At 58.1% G+C, this 22,148-nt stretch overlaps 1 pseudogene across 1 annotated transcript in view; it reads left to right on the top strand.

Moving 5' to 3' along the window:
- Positions 1-22,148, top strand: part of LOC147086741 (caM kinase-like vesicle-associated protein) — a 33,215-nt pseudogene that overhangs the window by 1,630 nt on the left and 9,437 nt on the right. The window contains exons 2-4 of the transcript XR_015075713.1: positions 8,616-8,722; positions 9,514-9,645; positions 17,324-17,398. The product of XR_015075713.1 is annotated as a caM kinase-like vesicle-associated protein (transcript). The remainder of the gene's footprint in view (positions 1-8,615; positions 8,723-9,513; positions 9,646-17,323; positions 17,399-22,148) is intronic.

A 22,148-nucleotide genomic window follows, 5' to 3' on the forward strand; every position in this document is an offset into this window, starting at 1 on the left:
ATTCAGTGACAGAAGGCAGAGACTTACTCACAGAGGAGATGAACACAAGACATTGAGACAGAGAGAAACAAGACAAGGGATAGAGTTAGAGGGAGCAAAGGAGAGAGAGAGAGAGAGAGAGAGAGAGGAGCGAGCAGGGAAACGGAGAGCCAGATGGGCACCCAATCCAGTTGGGAGTGCGGGAGCAGTTAACCCTTTGCCTGGGCAGGGAATGACACTCACACCGCCCCCAGCTGAGAGTGAATCCTCTCGCCTCCCGGCCGCTCGCTGGATGATAATTGCTGATAATTAATTCACACCGCGGCGGCTTGGCGCCAGCTCCGATCAGCGAGAGAAGCGCCCGAGCGCCAGGCGCTGGCGGGGGAACGTTCTGAAACGAAACCTCGCGACGGGACCGCGCGTTCCGCGAGAACTCCTCGCCTCCCTCCGCCTCTTCCTCCCCGCCCTGGGCGGGCGTGGGTCCGATGGGCGCCGCATGAGCCACCGTCCCTCCCGTGCGAGCGTGGTATGCTGACCGCCTCCACCCCCCTGCCCCCCCCCCCGGCCCGGGGGGCTATTCGACTACGGGGGGGGCATCGCGGCACAACCCCGCCGTCCTCGCTCCCCGGCATTCGGAAGGAGTCGGCGCTCAGGAGCGGGAGCCCTTGACTGATTCCCTACACACTTCACCTCGCCCTCCACCTAAATCGGGGGGCGCTGAGGCCAACTGTAGAAGCCCTAAACCCACCCGCGCCCCCCCCCACACCGCCCACCCCTCATGCGATGGACTCTCGTGTGGAGCAGGGCGGAGGACAGTCCCACATCGGCCATCCTTACGGTGTCGACGTAAGTGTCGAATCGCGGTGGGATGTTCGACTTTGAGGGGCATCACAGTCGGCTCCGATCCTGAGTTAGGAACCCCGGCTGTGTTTTTTTTCACCCCCCACTCTCTGAGTCCCAAGCCCAATTGTACGCTCCCCTTACTCTGCCCCGGACTCTACTCCAGTTAGGGGTGGATCCTGGAATTTTGACCCCGCAACCTGGGTGACTGAAATATCTTTGCCCATATGTTAACACAGCCCCTTGCCGTGTCAGCCCTGGCACAGTGGGTCGCACTCTTGTCCTTGAGTCACAAGGTTGTGGGTTCAAGTCCCACTCTAGAGACTTGAGGCTGACACTCCCAGTGCAGTACTGATGGAGCTCCGCACTGTCGGAGGGGCGGTACTGAGGGAGCGCCGCACTGTCAGAGGGGTAGTACTGAGGGAGCGCTGCACTGTCAGAGGGGTAGTACTGAGGGAGCGCCGCACTGTTGGAGGGGCGGTGCTGAGGGAGCGCCGCACTGTCTGAGGGGCAGTGCTGAGGGAGCGCCGCACTGTCGGAGGAGCGGTACCGAGGGACCGCCGCACTGTCGGAGTGGCGGTACTGAGGGAGCGGCGCACTGTCAGAGGGGCGGTACTGAGGGAGCGCCGCACTGTCGGAGGGGCGGTACTGAGGGAGCGCCGCACTGTCGGAGGGGCGGTACTGAGGGAGCGCCGCACTGTCGGAGGGGCGGTACTGAGGGAGCGCCGCACTGTCGGAGGGGCGGTACTGAGGGAGCGCCGCACTGTCGGAGGGGCGGTACTGAGGGAGCGCTGCACTGTCGGAGGGGCGGTACTGAGGGAGCGCCGCACTGTCGGAGGGGCGGTACTGAGGGAGCGCCGCACTGTCGGAGGGGCGGTACTGAGGGAGCGCCGCACTGTCGGAGGGGCGGTACTGAGGGAGCGCCGCACTGTCGGAGGGGCGGTACTGAGGGAGCGCCGCACTGTCGGAGGGGCGGTACTGAGGGAGCGCCGCACTGTCGGAGGGGCGGTACTGAGGGAGCGCCGCACTTTCGGAGGGGCAGTACTGAGGGAGCGCCGCACTGTCGGAGGGGCGGTACTGAGGGAGCGCCACACTGTCGGAGGGGCAGTACTGAGGGAGTTCCGCACTGTCGGAGGGGCGGTACTGAGGGAGCGCCGCACTGTCGGAGGGGCAGTACTGATGGAGCGCCGCACTGTCGGAGGGGCGGTACTGAGGGAGCGGCGCACTGTCGGAGGGTCAGTACTGAGGGAGCGCCGCACTGTCGGAAGGGCAGTACTGAGGGAGCGCCGCACTGTCGGAGGGGCAGTACTGATGGAGCGCCGCACTGCCGGAGGGGCGGTACTGAGGGAGCGCCGCACTGTCGGAGGGGCAGTACTGAGGGAGCGCCGCACTGCCGGAGGGGCAGTACTGAGGGAGCGCCGCACTGTCGGAGGGGCGGTACTGAGGGAGCGCCGCACTGTCGGAGGGGCAGTACTGAGGGAGCGCAGCACTGTCGGAGGGGCGGTACTGAGGGAGCGCCGCACTGTCGGAGGGGCGGTACTGAGGGAGCGCCGCACTGTCGGAGGGGCGGTACTGAGAGAGCGCCGCACTGTCGGAGGGGCGGTACTGAGGGAGCGCCGCACTGTCGGAGGCGCGGTACTGAGGGAGCACCGCACTGTCGGAGGGGCGGTGCTGAGGGAGCGCCGCACTGTCGGAGGCAAGTCTGTGGACCGCCAGGCGAACCTGTTTAGTCAAGAGGCTCAGATATCTGAAAGCAGGGTATCTGTTTCCTATCAGTGAAATGATGTTTGGATTTGGGACTGCGGGGCAGGGAGAGGAAGGAAAGATTAGGATTAAAACCCCAGCAGCTTAAAGGATTAGCCGAGTGTCGGATCATGGTTAGATTAGAATCTGATGGGCCACACCTATTCTGTTCGAATGTTTTCTGTCCTCTGTTGGAAGGGATGGTACAGCGGACTTGATGGTGACCCCCATCCCCTGGCTGGGGTACGGGTTCCCGCGGGCTCCCAGTAGCTCCCCCAAGTGGGCCGTGTTCTCAAATGTTGACGGGCTATTCGACTGGGGGCGGTGTCGCGGCTGCTTTCTGTCCCCCTCGCTCTGTCCGCACACGCACTCAACTGCCCAGCGGGGGTCGCCGGGCAGTGTTGAGAAGCAGCAGCAACTACCCCCACCCCACCGCCCCCCCCCCCGCTAATCCAGAGGGTACTGAGTCCGGTTGTGGCACCTCTCCCCGCCCGCTCGGCAGACTGGGTACGGAGCGGAGGGGGAGGCTGGGGTCTTCCTGCCCCGTGTGGATCGGCCCTCCACCTGCTCGTTCTGGGACCCCCACAATTGGGTAACTGAGGACAGTGAGTCAGAGCAGAGATGGACCCAGAGAATGGGGACTCGGACACAGAGAGACTCCCAGTGCTCCCTCCCTCCCCCTCTCTCTGCCTCTCTCTCTCTCTCTCTGTCTCTCTCTCTCTGTCTCTCTCTCTCTCTCTGTCTCTCACTCTCTCTGTCTCTCTGCCTCTCTCTCTGTCTCTTTCTCTCAGTCTCTCTCTCTGTCTCTCTCTGTCTCTCTCTCTCTCTCTCTGTGTGTCTCTCTCTCTCTCTCTCTCACTCTCTCTGTCTCTCACTCTCTCTCTCTCTCTGTCTCTCTCCCCCTCCCCCAACTCTCTGTACAGCAATGTAACACAGTACACGCTGTGCTGGATAAACAGCTCGGAGCAGCCGATGTCTCAGTATGTGCCGGGATCTCTCAACTAGTTCAGGAGACGACCATCTGCCTCCCTCGCCTGCTGTTCCAGCAGCGTCTGATCTGTACTGAGTCCCACCGTGGCCCGGCGATCAGAGCGAGGCAGACACAGGCTTCAAATCCGCTCTGATTCGGACTAACGAGGAGCTGACAGAAGCCTCCCAGGAATTGCCGAGGATTCGACATCACTCCAGACACATATTCTTCGCAGCAACACATTTGAGAAGCGCACAGGATGGTTTCTGGATCAGTGCTCGTTCAATTGTGGACTGTTTGAGGTTTCCCCCCCAGGGAGGGAGGGAGGGAGGAAAAAAGAAAAAAAGAAAAATTTGCATTTATATAGCGCCTTTCATGACCACCGGACATCCCAAAGCGCTTCACAGCCAATTAAGTACTTTTGAAGTGTGGTCACTGTTGCAATGTGGGAAACGCGGCAGCCAATCTGCGCACAGCAAGCTCCCACAAACAGCAATGTGATAATGACCAGATCATCTGTTTTTAGTGATGTTGATTGAGGGATAAATATTGGCCCCAGGACACCGGGGGGAACTCCCCCCTGCTCTTCTTCCAATCGTGGCCGTGGGATCTTTTACATCCACCTGAGAGAGCAGACGGGGCCTCGGGTTTAACGTCTCATCCGAAAGACGGCACCTCCGACAGTGCGGCGCTCCCTCAGTACCGCCCCTCCGACAGTGCGGCACTCCCTCAGTACCGCCCCTCCGACAGTGCGGCGCCCCCTCAGTACTGCCCCTCCCACAGTGTGGCGCTCCCTCAGTACCGCCCCTCCGACAGTGCGGCACTCCCTCAGTACCGCCCCTCCGACAGTGCGGCGCTCCCTCAGTACGGCCCCTCTGACAGTGCGGCGCTCCCTCAGTACCGACCCTCCGACAGTGCGGCGCTCCCTCAGTACCGCCCCTCCGACAGTGCGGCGCTCCCTCAGTACGGCCCCTCTGACAGTGCGGCGCTCCCTCAGTACCGACCCTCCGACAGTGCGGCGCTCCCTCAGTACCGCCCCTCCGACAGTGCGGCGCTCCCTCAGTACGACCCCTCTGACAGTGCGGCGCTCCCTCAGTACCGACCCTCCGACAGTGCGGCGCTCCCTCAGTACCGCCCCTCCGACAGTGCGGCGCTCCCTCAGTACCGCCCCTCCGACAGTGCGGCGCTCCCTCAGTACCGCCCCTCCGACAGTGCGGCGCTCCCTCAGTACGGCCCCTCTGACAGTGCGGCGCTCCCTCAGTACCGACCCTCCGACAGTGCGGCGCTCCCTCAGTACCGCCCCTCCGACAGTGCGGCGCTCCCTCAGTACCGCCCCTCCGACAGTGCGGCGCTCCCTCAGTACCGCCCCTCCGACAGTGCGGCGCTCCCTCAGTGCCGCCCCTCCGACAGTGCGGCGCTCCCTCAGTACCGCCCCTCCGACAGTGCGGCACTCCCTCAGTACCGCCCCTCCGACAGTGCGGCGCTCCCTCAGTACCGCCCCTCCGACAGTGCTGTGCTCCCTCAGTACCGCCCCTCCGACAGTGCGGCGCTCCCTCAGTACCGCCCCTCCGACAGTGCGGAACTCCCTCAGTACCGCCCCTCCGACAGTGCGGCGCTCCCTCAGTACCGCCCCTCCGACAGTGCGGCTCTCTCGCAGTACCGCCCCTCCGACAGTGCGGGGCTCCCTCAATACTGCCCCTCCGACAGTGCGGTGCTCCCTCAGTACCGTCCCTCCGACAGTGCGGCGCTCCCTCAGTACCGCCCCTCCGACAGTGCGGCGCTCCCTCAGTACCGCCCCTCCGACAGTGCGGCGCTCCCTCAGTACTGCCCCTCCGACAGTGCGGTGCTCCCTCGGTACCGCCCCTCCGACAGTGCGGCGCTCCCTCAGTACCGCCCCTCCGACAGTGCGGCGCTCCCTCAGTAATGTCCCTCCGACAGTGTGGCGCTCCCTCAGTACCGCCCCTTCGACAGTGCGGCGCTCCCTCAGTACCGCCCCTCCGACAGTGCGGCGCTCCCTCAGTACCGCCCCTCCGACAGTGCGGCGCTCCCTCAGTACCGCCCCTCCGACAGTCCGGCGCTCCCTCAGTACCGCCCCTCCGACAGTGCGGCGCTCCCTCAGTACCGCCCCTCCGACGGTGCGGCGCTCCCTCAGTACCGCCCCTCCGACGGTGCGGCGCTCCCTCAGTACCGCCCCTCCGACGGTGCGGCGCTCCCTCAGTACCGCCCCTCCGACGGTGCGGCGCTCCCTCAGTACCGCCCCTCCGACAGTGCTGCGCTCCCTCAGTACCGCCCCTCCGACGGTGCGGAGCTCCCTCAGTACCGCCCCTCCGACGGTGCGGCGCTCCCTCAGTACCGCCCCTCCGACAGTGCGGCGCTCCCTCAGTAACGCCCCGCCGACAGTGCGGCGTTCCCTCAGTACCGCCCCTCCGACAGTGCGGCGCTCCCTCAGTACCGCCTCTCCGACAGTGCGGCGCTCCCTCAGTACCGCTCCTCCGACAGTGCGGCGCTCCCTCAGTACCGCCCCTCCGACAGTGCGGCTCTCTCGCAGTACCGCCCCACCGACAGTGCGGCGCTCCCTCAGTACCGCCCCTCCGACAGTGCGGGGCTCCCTCAATACTGCCCCTCCGACAGTGCGGCGCTCCCTCAGTACCGTCCCTCCGACAGTGCGGCGCTCCCTCAGTACCGCCCCTCCGACAGTGCGGCGCTCCCTCAGTACCGCCCCTCCGACAGTGCGGCGCTCCCTCAGTACCGCCCCTCCGACAGTGCGGCGCTCCCTCGGTACCGCCCCTCCGACAGTGCGGCGCTCCCTCAGTACCGCCCCTCCGACAGTGCGGCGCTCCCTCAGTAATGTCCCTCCGACAGTGTGGCGCTCCCTCAGTACTGCCCCTTTGACAGTGCGGCGCTCCCTCAGTACCGCCCCTCCGACAGTGCGGCGCTCCCTCAGTACCGCCCCTCCGACAGTGCAACGCTCCCTCAGTATCGCCCCTCTGACAGTGTGGTGCTCCCTCAGTACCGCCCCTCCGACAGTGCGGCGCTCCCTCAGTACCGCCCCTCCGACAGTGCGGCGCTCCCTCAGTACCGCCCCTCCGACAGTGCGGCGCTCCCTCAGTACCGCCCCTCCGACAGTGCGGCGCTCCCTCAGTACCGCCCCTCCGACAGTGCGGCGCTCCCTCAGTACCGCCCCTCCGACGGTGCGGCGCTCCCTCAGTACCGCCCCTCCGACGGTGCGGCGCTCCCTCAGTACCGCCCCTCCGACGGTGCGGCGCTCCCTCAGTACCGCCCCTCCGACGGTGCGGCGCTCCCTCAGTACCGCCCCTCCGACGGTGCTGCGCTCCCTCAGTACCCGCCCCTCCGACGGTGGCGGAGCTCCCTCAGTACCGCCCCTCCAACAGTGCGGCGCTCCCTCAGTACTGCCCCTCCAACAGTGCGGCGTTCCCTCAGTACCGCCCCTCCGACAGTGCGGCGCTCCCTCAGTACCGCCCCTCCGACAGTGCGGCACTCCCTCAGTACCGTCCCTCTGACAGTGCGGCGCTCCCTCAGTACCCGCCCCTCCGACAGTGCGGCGCTCCCTCGGTACCGCCCCTCCGACAGTGCGGCGCTCCCTCAGTACCCGCCCCTCTGACAGTGCGGCGTTCCCTCAGTACCGCCCCTCTGACAGTGCGGCGTTCCCTCAGTACCGCCCCTCTGACAGTGTGGCACTCCCTCAGTACCGTCCCCTCTGACAGTGCGGCGTTCCCTCAGTACCGCCCCTCTGACAGTGTGGCACTCCCTCAGTACCGCCCCTCTGACAGTGCGGCGCTCCCTCAGTACCGCCCCTCCGACAGTGCTGCGCTCCTCAGTACCGCCCCTCCGACAGCGCGGCACTCCCTCAAGTACCGTCCCTCTGACAGTGCGGCGCTCCCTCAGTACCGCCCCTCCGACAGTGCGGCGCTCCCTCAGTACCGCCCCTCCGACAGTGCGGCGCTCCCTCAGTACCGCCCCTCTGACAGTGCGGCGTTCCCTCAGTACCGCCCCTCCGACAGTGCGGCTCACCCTCAGTACCGTCCCTCTGACAGTGCGGCGTTCCCTCAGTACCGCCCCTCTGACAGTGTGGCACTCCCTCAGTACCGTCCCTCTGACAGTGCGGCGTTCCCTCAGTACCGCCCCTCTGACAGTGTGGCACTCCCTCAGTACCGCCCCTCTGACAGTGCGGCGCTCCCTCAGTACCGCCCCTCCGACAGTGCGGCGCTCCCTCAGTACCGCCCCTCCGACAGTGAGGCGCTCCCTCAGTACCGCCCCTCCGACAGTGCGGCGCTCCCTCAGTACCGCCCCTCTGACAGTGCGGCGTTCCCTCAGTACCGCCCCTCTGACAGTGCGGCGTTCCCTCAGTACCGCCCCTCTGACAGTGTGGCACTCCCTCAGTACCGTCCCTCTGACAGTGCGGCGTTCCCTCAGTACCGCCCCTCTGACAGTGCGGCGTTCCCTCAGTACCGCCCCTCCGACAGTGCGGCGTTCCCTCAGTACCGCCCCTCTGACAGTGCGGCGCTCCCTCAGTACCGCCCCTCCGACAGTGCGGCGCTCCCTCAGTACCGCCCCCCCGACAGTGCGGCGTTCCCTCAGTACCGCCCCTCTGACAGTGCGGCGCTCCCTCAGTACCGCCCCTCCGACAGTGCGGCGCTCCCTCAGTACCGCCCCTCCGACAGTGCGGCGCTCCCTCAGCACTGCCCCTCCGACAGTGCGGCGCTCCCTCAGCACTGCCCCTCCGACAGTGCGGCGCTCCCTCAGTACCGCCCCTCCGACAGTGCGGCGCTCCCTGGAGTGGGACTCAAACACACAACCTTCTGACTGAGAGGCAACTGTGCTACCCAGTGAGCCACAGCTGACAGTAGGGGATCGCCCCCCAGGTTCACAGCTATGGGTTGCCCCCCAGGAGAAGTGAAGGAGAGAAGAAGGGAGGGGAGGAGGAGAGTAAGAGAGGGAGGAAGGATGGAGGGAGGGAGGGACAGATGGAGGTAGGGAGGGACGGAGGGAGGGAGGGTGTACGCAGGGAGGGAGTGTTGAGGATGGTGCTGACGCCTCTCTCTCTGTCTCTCTCTTTCTCCAGGGATCCTCCAGCATGCCGTTCAGCTGCCTGGCATTCCGCAGCGGGAAGTATTATAACACGGTCAGCGACATCAGTGACAAATACAGCATCGGACAGCTACTGCGAGCGTGAGTCACCGCCTCGGTCCCTCCCCCTCCGCCCCCCCAGCTCCGCAACCCCCCCTGCCCCACATCCCCCTTCCTCACTGAGTCTCCGTGTCCCGTGGCCGCGAGACGCACCCCATGGGCGAATAGCTCCCCGTCCGGAACCGCTGTCGTGGCTTGGGTGCCTGACCAGTACCCAGACGCCAACCCCCCCCCATTCCCTCCCTGTTCCCCCGCGCGCTCCATCCGGGACGGGCAGAGGCCGGTTCAGGACCAGGAGCCCATCGGATCAGGATTAAGAGGTAAGCGTGCAATGTTTTCTTTGGATCATTCTCTACCAAACCCTCCTCGGGGGTTCTGCGGGCACCGGACACCCCTCTGGGTCGAATGGCCATCGCCTCCTCCCGCCAGAGCCCAATGAGCACCGGCGGGCTGATCGCCTGTGGGGTGCGTCGCAGCGGAGCACAAACACTTGTGCTTTTCAGCCGGAGTGGCTGGACGGCAATTGGGAGCAGCAGCGCTGGCTGGTTTCCCCTCTCCCCCCCAACACCCCCACCCCTCCATAACCCAGGGGTACTGAGGCTAATTGTAGCCCCCAGCCTCCCCCCACCCCCCGGGTGAGATCAGGCTAACTCACCACAGGCCGAGAATAGAGCCTTTCCTACTCTGTGCGTGCGTGTGTGTGAGGGAGGCTCAGTCCCCACACCACACTTACGCGCTGATCGACTAAAGGAGGCAGCACTTTCCACAGTGTCAGCCGCTGCTTCTTGCACAGTGCGATCCCAATCCCACAGTCTGTCTCCTCTCGCCCACAGGAAGGAGTTCTGTGAGATCTGTATCGCCAGGGAGAAGCTCTCAAACAAACTATTTTCCTGCAAGAAATTTCAAAAGAAGGACGGAAAGAATGTACGGAGGGCAGCGAAGAATGAGATTCTCATCCTGAAGATGTGAGTGTGGTGGGAGGGAGCTTTACTCTGTATCTAACCCCGTGCTGTACCTGCCCTGGGAGTGTTTGATAGGACAGTGTAGAGGGAGCTTTACTCTGTATCTAACCCGTGCTGTACCTGCCCTGGGAGTGTTTGATGGGGACAGTGTAGAGGGAGCTTTACTCTGTATCTAACCCGTGCTGTACCTGCCCTGGGAGTGTTTGATGGGGACAGTGTAGAGGGAGCTTTACTCTGTATCTAACCCGTGCTGTATCTGCCCTGGGAGTGTTTGATGGGGACAGTGTAGAGGGAGCTTTACTCTGTATCTAACCCGTGCTGTACCTGCCCTGGGAGTGTTTGATGGGGACATTGTAGAGGGAGCTTTACTCTGTATCTAACCCGTGCTGTACCTGCCCTGGGAGTGTTTGATGGGACAGTGTAGAGGGAGCTTTACTCTGTATCTAACCCGTGCTGTACCTGCCCTGGGAGTGTTTGATGGGGACAGTGTAGAGGGAGCTTTACTCTGTATCTAACCCGTGCTGTACCTGCCCTGGGAGTGTTTGATGGGACAGTGTAGAGGGAGCTTTACTCTGTATCTAACCCATGCTGTACCTGCCCTGGGAGTGTTTGATGGGACAGTGTAGAGGGAGCTTTACTCTGTATCTAACCCGTGCTGTACCTGCCCTGGGAGTGTTTGATGGGACAGTGTAGAGGGAGCTTTACTCTGTATCTAACCCGTGCTGTACCTGCCCTGGGAGTGTTTGATGGGACAGTGTGGAGGGAGCTTTACACTTGGGTCTTGAGAGAAGTGGCGGTAGGGATTGTGGATGCATTGGTAATAATTTTCCAAAACTCCCTGGACTCAGCAAAGGTCCCGGCAGACTGGAAAACTGCTAATGTAACGCCCTTATTGAAAAAGGGCAGTAGAGAGAAGGCTGGAAACTATAGACCGATTAGCCTAACATCTGTGGTAGGTAAAATATTGGAGTCCATTATTAAGGAGACAGTAACAGGACATTTGGATAATCATAATTTAATAGGACAAAGTCAGCATGGTTTTATGAAGGGGAAGTCATGTTTGACAAATTTGCTGGAGTTCTTTGAGGAAGTAACATATAGGGTGGATAAAGGGGAACCAGTGGACGTAGTGTATTTAGACTTCCAAAAGGCATTTGACAAGGTGCCACACAAAAGATTATTGCTTAAGATAAAAAATCACGGGATTGGGGGTAATATTCTGGCATGGATAGAGGATTGGCTATCTAACAGAAGGCAGAGAGTTGGGATAAATGGTTCATTCTCAGACTGGCAATCAGTAACTAGTGGTGTTCCGCAGGGGTCAGTGCTGGGTCCCCAACTCTTTACAATCTATATTAACGATTTGGAGGAGGGGACCAAGTGTAACATATCAAAGTTTGCAGATGATACTAAGATGGGAGGGAAAGTAGTGAGTGAGGAAGACATAAAAAACCTGCAAGGGGACATAGACAGGCTAAGTAAGTGGGCAGAGATTTGGCAGATGGAATACAATACTGGAAAGTGTGAGGTTATGCACTTTGGCAGGAAAAATCGTAGAGCAAGTTATTGGGGCAGAAATTCGGATCGGGGGCTTGCCGCGCGTGCAAGCCCCCGATCTGCACTTACCCGACGCACCTGCCGTTCACCTCTAGGGACGCCTGGAATTCCTTTTTGAAAGAGAAGAATCCCGGGCAGCGTCTGACGTCACGCCGCCCAGGAGTGCAGCCAGCGTGAAGCCTGGAGCGCGCTGTGCAACTGAGACACGCCCCTTGAGGTCTCAGTTTAATAGGACACGCTCCCAATGTTTCTGCCAAGCTGCTAAGCATTTTTACATACAGAGCAGCATTTCAAATAGGTTTTTGGTATTTTTATGAAGCTTTTGGTAACTTTTATAAACTTTTAAAAACGTTTACATTATTTTGAAGAATCTGAAGTAGTTTTAAACAGAATTAAAGCAATTTAAAGACTTTTAAAAGCCCTGAAAGAATTTTTTTCATTCCATTTATTTATTTAGCAACGTCGTCGTCATACGTGTCTTCACACTGTTCCCTTTGGGGAACTGTATGAAGTGGTGGAAGGATTTATGGCCGTGATTAACGCTCCTTCCGTCACCGTAACCATCTGTGTACCAGCCATTAGGGTGGTTAGTCCTATGGCGGGAGGGTTTTACGGGCTCCCACAAGCTATACAAGGAGGGGGGGGCCACCCACACCCACGGACGCAAATATCCCACTGGATGTCAACCCAGAATTTAGAGCCGGAGCTCCGACTCCACTTGCCGGGACTGTCTGGAGCGGGGTTCGAAACCCTACCCCGTCTGGCCCAGCGGCGGGGATCCTACCGCTACGCCAAAGGCCCAATCCGATTAGTAACGTGAAATGGCTGGAATGAGCACAATTCACGGCATTAAAAGAACTCACAATTGAACTGATGATGACCTCAGCAATCTCCTCAAGGAGGTGGAGGCGCAGCGCCTGCTCATCATTGGTAATGAGAAGTCAAAGGCGCCGCAAAAAGGACAGATGATAGCTTGGTCCTTCAAGTGGCAGCATAGGGCTCCAGTCACGGGGAGGGAAAAGGCGCAGGAAACGTATGGGTGTCACCTTTTGCGCGGAGTGGGCCTTTTGCGTAGCGGTAAGCATCCCCGCCGCTGGGCCAGAAGGAGTAGGGTTTCGAACCCCGCTCCAGACAGTCCCGGCAAGTGGAGTCGGAGCTCCAACTATAAATTCTGGCTGGACATCCAGCGGGATACTTGCGTCCATGGGTGTGGGTGGCCCCCCCCCTCAGATGGGTTGTGGGAGCCCGTAAAACCTTCACGCCATAGGACTAACCACCCTAATGGCTGGTATGAAGATGGTTATGGTCACGGAAGGAGCGTTAACGTGGCCAGAAATCCTTCCACCACTTCATACAGTTCCCCAAAGGGAACAGTGTGAGGATACGCACGACGATGACCTCTTACGCAATGCACCTCCTTGGACCCTCAGTTGCAGATGCGAGGGGGCAAATCGTGCAATTGTTAAATTTTTCATTTTATTGACATGTAAAATGTTGGCCCAGTAATTCCGTTCCAAACGCGCGAGTACGGTCGGGGTACTCACGCATCTGGCCGGAGGAAATGCCGGTTTTCAGCATGCACAGCGCATGCGGGGAAAACCGGCATTTCCTGTCCTCTGAACGAAGGGGTTCAGAGGCAGAACGCGTGCGACTGCACAGGCAGCGCGTGCGCAGTAAAATTCGCCGGTTTCATTCATGCTTTCAGTGAGGTTAAGTCCTTACAACTTACACATGAAAAAAGCATGCGTACAGTTGCTCCAGAGGCTGCGGAGGAAGATATATTTTATCATGGAGCTTCTGAAAGGCAATATTTTTGTTTGGGAAAGGGAGGAAAGTTATTTTAAGAAATGCTGAGGTAAGTTTTAAAGTTTATTTTTGTTTTTTAAAACAGGTTTTCAGTACTGTAGGTAGAAAGAGCAATTGTGGCTATGTGAATTGAATTTGCTGTGTTTATTAAATGTGAAAATGACTCCAACATTTTTAAGAAAGAAACTTTTCATCAGTAATATATTCTTTTAAGTAATTATGTATGTATGTCTGTATATATTCCTTTGCGTATATGTATGTATATATTCCTTTACTTATGTGTATGAATGTATGTATTTAATTATGACTTTCAGAGAAAGTAACTTATTGGAAAATCATAATTAAATACATACATTCATACACATAAGTAAAGGAATATATACATACATACATATACGTAAAGGAATATATACGGACATACATACATAATTACTTAAAAGAATATATTACTGATGAAAAGTTTCTTTCTTAGAAATGTTGGAAATGTTACATTACTCATTTTAGAACAGTCATTTTCACATTTAATAAACACAGCAAATTCAATTCACACAGCCACAATTGCTCCTTCTACCTACAGGACTGAAAACCCGTTTAAAAAAAAAAATTTAAACTTTAAAACTTACCTCAGCATTTCTTAAAATAACTTTCCTCCCTTTCCCAAACAAAAATATTGCCTTTCAGAAGCTCCACGATAAAATATATCTTCCTCCACAGCCTCTGGAGCAACTTTACACATGCTTTTTTCATGTGTAAGTTGTAAGGACTTAACCTCACTGAATCCATGAATGAAATCGACGAAGTTCACTGCGCACGCGCTGCCTGTGCAGTCGCACGCGCTGTGCCTCTGAACCCCTTCGTTCAGAGGACAGGAAATGCCGGTTTTCCCCGCATGCGCTGTGCATGCTGAAAACCGGCATTTCCTCCGGCCAGACGCGCGAGTACCCCGACCGTACTCATGCATTTGGAACGGAATTACTGGGCCAATATCTTAATGGCAAGAAACTGGAAAGTACTGAAGTACAAAGGGATCTGGGGGTCCTGGTGCACGAAACTCAAAAGGTTAGTATGCAGGTGCAGCAAGTGATTAAGAAGGCCAATGGAATGTTGGCTTTCATTGCTAGGGGGATAGAATATAAAAATAGGGAGGTATTGCTTCAGTTGTACAAGGTATTGGTGAGCCCGCACCTGGAATACTGCGTACAGTTTTGGTGTCCATACTTAAGAAAAGACATACTTGCTCTCGAGTCAGTACAAAGAAGGTTCACTCAGTTAATCCCGGGGATGAGGGGATGGACATATGAGGAGAGGTTGAGTAGATTGGGACTCTACTCATTGGAGTTCAGAAGAATGAGAGGCGATCTTATTGAAACATATAAGATTGTGAAGGGGTTGGATCGGGTGGATGCGGGGAGGATGTTCCCGATGATGGGTGAAACTTGAACTAGGGGGCATAGTCTTAGAATAAGGGGCTGCTCTTTCAAAACTGAGATGAGGAGGAACTACTTCACTCAGAGGGTGGTAGGTCCATGGAATATGCTGCCCCAAAAAGCTGTAGAAGCTACATCATTACATAAATTTAAAACAGAAATAGACAGTTTCCTAGAAGTAAAGGGAATAAAGGGTTATGGGGAGCGGGCAGGAATTTAGACATGAGTCTAGGTTCGGATCGGTCATGGCCCTGTGGGTAGCGGAGCGGGCCCAGGGGCCGTGTAGCCTGATCCTGCTCCTATTTCGTGTGTCTAATTCTGTTAGATTCAGGAGATGGTTCTGTGATAGTAGATTGGCAGTTAGGATCAGATCAGCCATGATCTTATTGAATGGCGGAGCAGGCTCGAGGGGCCGATTGGCCTACTCCTGCTCCTATTTCCTATGTTCTTATGTTCTGTATCTAACCCCGTGCTGTACCTGCCCTGGGAGTGTTTGATGGGACAGTGCAGAGGGAGCTTTACTCTGTATCTAACCCGTGCTGTACCTGCCCTGGGAGTGTTTGATGGGACAGTGTAGAGGGAGCTTTAATCTGTATCTAACCCGTGCTGTACCTGCCCTGGGAGTGTTTGATGGGGACAGTGTAGAGGGGGCTTTCCTCTGTATCTAACCCGTGCTGTACCTGCCCTGGGAGTGTTCGATGGGGACAGTGTAGAGGGAGCTTTACTCTGTATCTAACCCGTGCTGTACCTGCCCTGGGAGTGTTTGATGAGACAGTGTAGAGCGAGATTTACTCTGTATCTAACCCGTGGTGTACCTGCCCTGGGAGTGTTTGATGGGACAGTGTAGAGGGAGCTTTACTCTGTATCTAACCCCGTGCTGTACCTGCCCTGGGAGTGTTTGATGGGACAGTGTAGAGGGAGCTTTACTCTGTATCTAACCCGTGCTGTACCTGCCCTGGGAGTGTTTGATGGGGACAGTGTAGAGGGAGCTTTACTCTGTATCTAACCCGTGCTGTACCTGCCCTGGGAGTGTTTGATGGGGACAGTGTAGAGGGAGCTTTACTCTGTATCTAACCCGTGCTGTACCTGCCCTGGGAGTGTTTGATGGGATAGGGTTAGAGGGAGCTTTATTCTGTATCTAACCTGTGCTGTACCTGCCCTGAGAGCGTTTGATGGGGACAGTGTAGAGGGAGCTTTACTCTGTATTTAACCCGTGCTGCACCTGCCCTGGGAGTGTTTGATGGGACAGTGTAGAGGGAGCTTTAATCTGTATCTAACCCGTGCTGTACCTGCCCTGGGAGTGTTTGATGGGGACAGTATAGTGGGAGCTTTCCTCTGTATCTAACCTGTGCTGTACCTGCCCTGCGAGTGTTTGATGGGGACAGTGTAGAGGGAGCTTTACTCTGTAACGAACCCCGTGCTGTACCTGCCCTGGGAGTGTTTGATGGGACAGTGTAGAGGGAGCTTTACTCTGTATCTAACCCGTGCTGTACCTGCCCTGGGATTGTTTGATGGGGACAGCGTAGAGGGAGCTTTACTCTGTATCTAACCCGTGCTGTACCTGCCCTGGGATTGTTTGACGGGGACAGTGTAGAGGGAGCTTTACTCTGTATCTAACCCGTCCTGTACCTGCCCTGGGAGTGTTTGATGGGACAGTGTAGAGGAGAGGGAGCTTTACTCTGTATCTAACCCGTGCTGTACCTGCCCTGGGAGTGTTCGATGGGGACAGTGTAGAGGGAGCTTTACTCTGTAACGAACCCCGTGCTGTACCTGCCCTGGGATTGTTTGATGGGGACAGCGTAGAGGGAGCTTTACTCTGTATCTAACCCGTCCTGTACCTGCCCTGGGAGTGTTTGATGGGACAGTGTAGAGGGAGCTTTACTCTGTATCTAACCCGTGCGGTACCTACCCTCGGAGTGTTTGATGGGACAGTGTAGAGGGAACTTTACTCTGTATCTAACCCGTGCGGTACCTACCCTCGGAGTGTTTGATGGGGCAGTGTAGAGGGAGCGTTACTCTGTATCTAACCCGTGCTGTACCTGCCCTGGGAGTGTTTGATGGGACAGTGTAGAGGGAGCTTTACTCTGTATCTAACCCGTGCTGTACCTGCCCTGGGAGTGTTTGATGGGACAGTGTCGAGGGAGCTTTACTCTGTATCTAACCCGTGCTGTACCTGCCCTGGGAGTCTTTGATGGGGACAGTGTAGAGGGAGCTTTACTCTGTATCTAACCCGTGCTGTACCTGCCCTGGGAGTGTTTGATGGGACAGTGTAGAGGGAGCTTTACTCTGTATCTAACCCGTGCTGTACCTGCCCTGGGAGTGTTTGATGGGACAGTGTAGAGCAAGCTTTACTCTGTATCTAACCCATGCTGTACCTGCCCTGGGAGTGTTTGACGGAGACAGTGTAGAGGGAGCTTTACTCTGTATCTAACCCGTGCTGTACCTGCCCTGGAAGTGTTTGATGGGACAGTGTAGAGGGAGCGTTACTCTGTATCTAACCCCGTGCTGTACCTGCCCTGGGAGTGTTTGATGGGGACTGTGTAGAGTGAGCTTTACTCTGTATCTAACCCGTGCTGTACCTGCCCTGGGAGTGTTTGATGGGACAGTGTAGAGGGAGCTTTACTCTGTATCTAACCCGTGCTGTACCTGCACTGGGAGTGTTTGATGGGGACAGTGTAGAGGGAGCTTTACTCTGTATCGACAGTGTGGGTTGATTGGGGACAGGACGGAACTCTGCTTCGATTCTCACCACAGTCAAGTAGCCTTGTTGATGGTCAGTGGGGAATGGGCACCGGGGCAGTAAGGAGGTGGGTGCGGGGGCACTGCGGGGGAAGCGGGACGAGAGGGGTTGTTAAATGAACAATTCCTGACTGTTCTCTGCTTCGCTCCAGGGTAAATCATCCGAACATCCTGCAACTCATCGAAACCTTTGAGACACGAGAGGAGTATTTCATCGTTCAGGAATTGTGAGTTTCCCCACCCACCCCGGTGAGGTCGGGGCTACAGAGGCGTTTCCATGGTGACATGGATAGGGTGTGGTGGAGAGCACCGAAGCCCAACCCAGGTTCCTGCTCCCGCTCCCTGTCCGGTGCTCCCCTGCCGGGAATATCGGCATCGACCTCGGCTGTGATTCCCCACACAGTCGAATAGCGACCGCTGGAACGCGGAGCTCCCAGCGGTTGAATTCCCTGACCCCGATCCTCACCGGACATTCCACTCCTCCAGGACACCGCTACCTGCTTCCTGTTGCCTCTGTGTTTCCCCCCGCGCCGCCCCGCTACACCCCTACATCCATTGATCCCACTCCCCGCTACACCAACATCCATTGACCCCCTCGTTACACCCCAACATCCATTGACCCTCCCGCTACACCCCAACATCCATTGACCCTCCCGCTACACCCCAACATCCATTGACCCTCCCGCTACACCCCAACATCCATTGACCCCCTCGCTACACCCCAACATCCATTGATCTTCCCGCTACACCCCAACATCCATTGACCCTTCCGCTACACCCCAACATCCATTGACCCTTCCGCTACACCCCAACATCCATTGACCCTCCCGCTACACCCCAACATCCATTGACCCTCCCGCTACACCCCAACATCCATTGACCCTTCCGCTACACCCCAACATCCATTGACCCTCCCGCTACACCCCAACATCCATTGACCCTCCCGCTACACCCCAACATCCATTGACCCTTCCGCTACACCCCAACATCCATTGACCCTCCCGCTACACCCCAACATCCATTGACCCTCCCGCTACACCCCAACATCCATTGACCCTTCCGCTACACCCCAACATCCATTGACCCTCCCGCTACACCCCAACATCCATTGACCCTCCCGCTACACCCCAACATCCATTGACCCTCCCGCTACACCCCAACATCCATTGACCCTCCCCCGCTACACCAACATCCATTGACCCCCTCGCTACACCCCAACATCCATTGACCCTTCCGCTACACCCCAACATCCATTGACCCTCCCGCTACACCCCAACATCCATTGACCCTCCCGCTACACCCCAACATCCATTGACCCTTCCGCTACACCCCAACATCCATTGACCCTCCCGCTACACCCCAACATCCATTGACCCTCCCGCTACACCCCAACATCCATTGACCCTCCCGCTACAGCAACATCCATTGACCCCCTCGCTACACCCCAACATCCATTGATCCTCCCCCGCTACACCCCAACATCCATTGACCCCCTCGCTACACCCCAACATCCATTGATCCTCCCGCTACACCCCAACATCCATTGATCCTCCCCCGCTACACCCCAACATCCATTGATCCTCCCGCTACACCCCAACATCCATTGATCCTCCCGCTACACCCCAACATCCATTGATCCTCCCCCGCTACACCCCAACATCCATTGACCCTCCCGCTACACCCCAACATCCATTGACCCTCCCACTACACCCCAACATCCATTGACCCCCTCGCTACACCCCAACATCCATTGATCCTCCCCCGCTACACCCCAACATCCATTGACCCTCCTGCTGCACCCCAACATCCATTGATCCTCCCGCTACACCCCAACATCCATTGATCCTCCCCCGCTACACCCCAACATCCATTGATCCTCCCGCTACACCCCAACATCCATTGATCCTCCCGCTACACCCCAACATCCATTGACCCTCCCGCTACACCCTGTAATCAACCACCACCTAGACCGAAGAGTGTGTTGATGCGGGGGGTGGAGGACACAATCACAGTCACAAGGTTTGGTAAATGAAAAACAGCAGTTAGCTGTGTTTTATTTTTAGAAAACGGGGAAAAAAGGTTAACGTCTGGCAAAATCCAAAAACATACGACGTTCAAAAAGAAAAAATGAAGAACAAAACCATCACCCACCCCGGGTGGTTAGGAAGGCAGTCCTTAAATCAATTTCCTCCAAAAAATAATAAGCCAGGGTTACTTTACCACTGGATCTTTCTCAGCCGGTCCAGGGATCATATCAGGCTCTCAGAACTAACCAATATTCCACCAGGGTTCAATAGTAGACCTCTCTGTGGCAGCTGCAAGCTGGTTTTCAACAGCAGTCTTGGCTTTCTCCTCAGGCACTGGCCCTGTCCTGGCCCTCCCCTCAGGTACCGGCCCTGTCCTGGCCCTCCCCTCAGGTACTGGCCCTGTCCTGGCCCTCTCCTCAGGTACTGGCCCTGTCCTGGCCCTCCCCTCAGGTACTGGCCCTGTCCTGGCCCTCCCCTCAGGTACTGGCCCTGTCCTGGCCCTCCCCTCAGGTACTGGCCCTGTCCTGGCCCTCCCCTCAGGTACTGGCCCTGTCCTGGCCCTCCCCTCAGGTACTGGCCCTGTCCTGGCCCTCCCCTCAGGTACTGGCCCTGTCCTGGCCCTCCCCTCAGGCACTGGCCCTCCCCTCAGGCACTGGCCCTGTCCTGGGCCCTCTCCTCAGGTACTGGCCCTGTCCTGGCCCTCCCCTCAGGCACTGGCCCTGTCCTGGGCCCTCTCCTCAGGTACTGGCCCTGTCCTGGCCCTCTCCTCAGGCACTGGCCCTGTCCTGGCCCTCCCCTCAGGCACTGGCCCTCCCCTCAGGCACTGGCCCTGTCCTGGGCCCTCTCCTCAGGTACTGGCCCTGTCCTGGCCCTCCCCTCAGGCACTGGCCCTGTCCTGGCCCTCCCCTCAGGCACTGGCCCTGTCCTGGCCCTCCCCTCAGGCACTGGCCCTGTCCTGGCCCTCTCCTCAGGTACTGGCCCTGTCCTGGCCCTCCCCTCAGGTACTGGCCCTGTCCTGGCCCTCCCCTCAGGTACTGGCCCTGTCCTGGCCCTCCCCTCAGGTACTGGCCCTGTCCTGGCCCTCCCCTCAGGTACTGGCCCTGTCCTGGCCCTCCCCTCAGGTACTGGCCCTGTCCTGGCCCTCCCCTCAGGTACTGGCCCTGTCCTGGCCCTCCCCTCAGGTACTGGCCCTGTCCTGGCCCTCCCCTCAGGTACTGGCCCTGTCCTGGCCCTCCCCTCAGGCACTGGCCCTGTCCTGGCCCTTTCCTCAGGTACTGGCCCTGTCCTGGCCCTCCCCTCAGGCACTGGCCCTGTCCTGGCCCTCCCCTCAGGCACTGGCCCTGTCCTGGCCCTCCCCTCAGGTACTGGCCCTGTCCTGGCCCTCTCCTCAGGTACTGGCCCTGTCCTGGCCCTCCCCTCAGGTACTGGCCCTGTCCTGGCCCTCCCCTCAGGTACTGGCCCTGTCCTGGCCCTCCCCTCAGGTACTGGCCCTGTCCTGGCCCTCCCCTCAGGTACTGGCCCTGTCCTGGCCCTCCCCTCAGGTACTGGCCCTGTCCTGGCCCTCTCCTCAGGCACTGGCCCTGAAGGGATGCACCAGTTTCCTTTTTGAACTCCTGAGCAAATGGGTAGATTTGTCCAAAGATGTGCGGGTTAGGTTGATTTGGCCCTTAGTGGGATAAAATTGACCCTTAGTGTTAGGTAATTAAATACGTGGGGTTACGGGGATAGGGTGGGATATGTGTCGGTGCAGGCTCGATGGGCCAAAATGGCCTCTTTCTGCACTGTGGGGATTCTGTGATTCTGTGATTTGCCTCAGGTGTGTTGGAGGTGGGTGTGGCCGTCACCTGAACTGGAGTGAGAGGGGGACTTTGTCTCCGTCTGGTGGCCACATACCGTCCATCCACCACAAACCGCCCCCATAGCTCACAACCCCAACATCCATTGACCCTCCCGCTACACCCCAACATCCACTGACCCTCCCGCTACACCCCAACATCCACTGACCCTCCTCCTGCTACACCCCAACATCCATTGACCCCCTCGCTACACCCCAACATCCATTGACCCTCCCGCTACACCCCAACATCCATTGACCCTCCCGCTACACCCCAACATCCACTGACCCTCCCGCTACACCCCAACATCCATTGATCCTCCCGCTACACCCCAACATCCACTGACCCTCCCGCTACACCCCAACATCCACTGACCCTCCCGCTACACCCCAACATCCACTGACCCTCCCGCTACACCCCAACATCCATTGATCCTCCCGCTACACCCCAACATCCACTGACCCTCCCGCTACACCCCAACATCCACTGACCCTCCCGCTACACCCCAACATCCACTGACCCTCCCGCTACACCCCAACATCCATTGACCCTCCCGCTACACCCCAACATCCATTGACCCTCCCGCTACACCCCAACATCCACTGACCCTCCCGCTACACCCCAACATCCATTGATCCTCCCGCTACACCCCAACATCCATTGACCCTCCCCCGCTACACCCCAACATCCATTGACCCTCCCGCTACACCCCAACATCCACTGACCCTCCTGCTGCACCCCAACATCCATTGACCCTCCCGCTACACCCCAACATCCATTGATCCTCCCGCTACACCCCAACATCCATTGACCCTCCTCCCGCTACACCCCAACATCCATTGACCCTCCCCCCGCTACACCCCAACATCCACTGACCCTCCCCCGCTACACCCCAACATCCATTGACCCTCCCGCTACACCCCAACATCCATTGACTCTCCCCCGCTACACCCCAACATCCATTGACCCTCCCACTACACCCCAACATCCATTGACCCTCCCACTACACCCCAACATCCATTGACCCTCCCGCTACACCCCAACATCCATTGACCCTCCCGCTACACCCCAACATCCATTGACCCTCCCACTACACCCCAACATACATTGACCCT

This window comes from Somniosus microcephalus, unplaced genomic scaffold, assembly GCF_052327205.1.
Source record: "Somniosus microcephalus isolate GS21.2 unplaced genomic scaffold, FLI_Smic_1.0 unresolved_chr7, whole genome shotgun sequence".
Classification (NCBI taxonomy): Eukaryota; Metazoa; Chordata; class Chondrichthyes; order Squaliformes; family Somniosidae; genus Somniosus; species Somniosus microcephalus.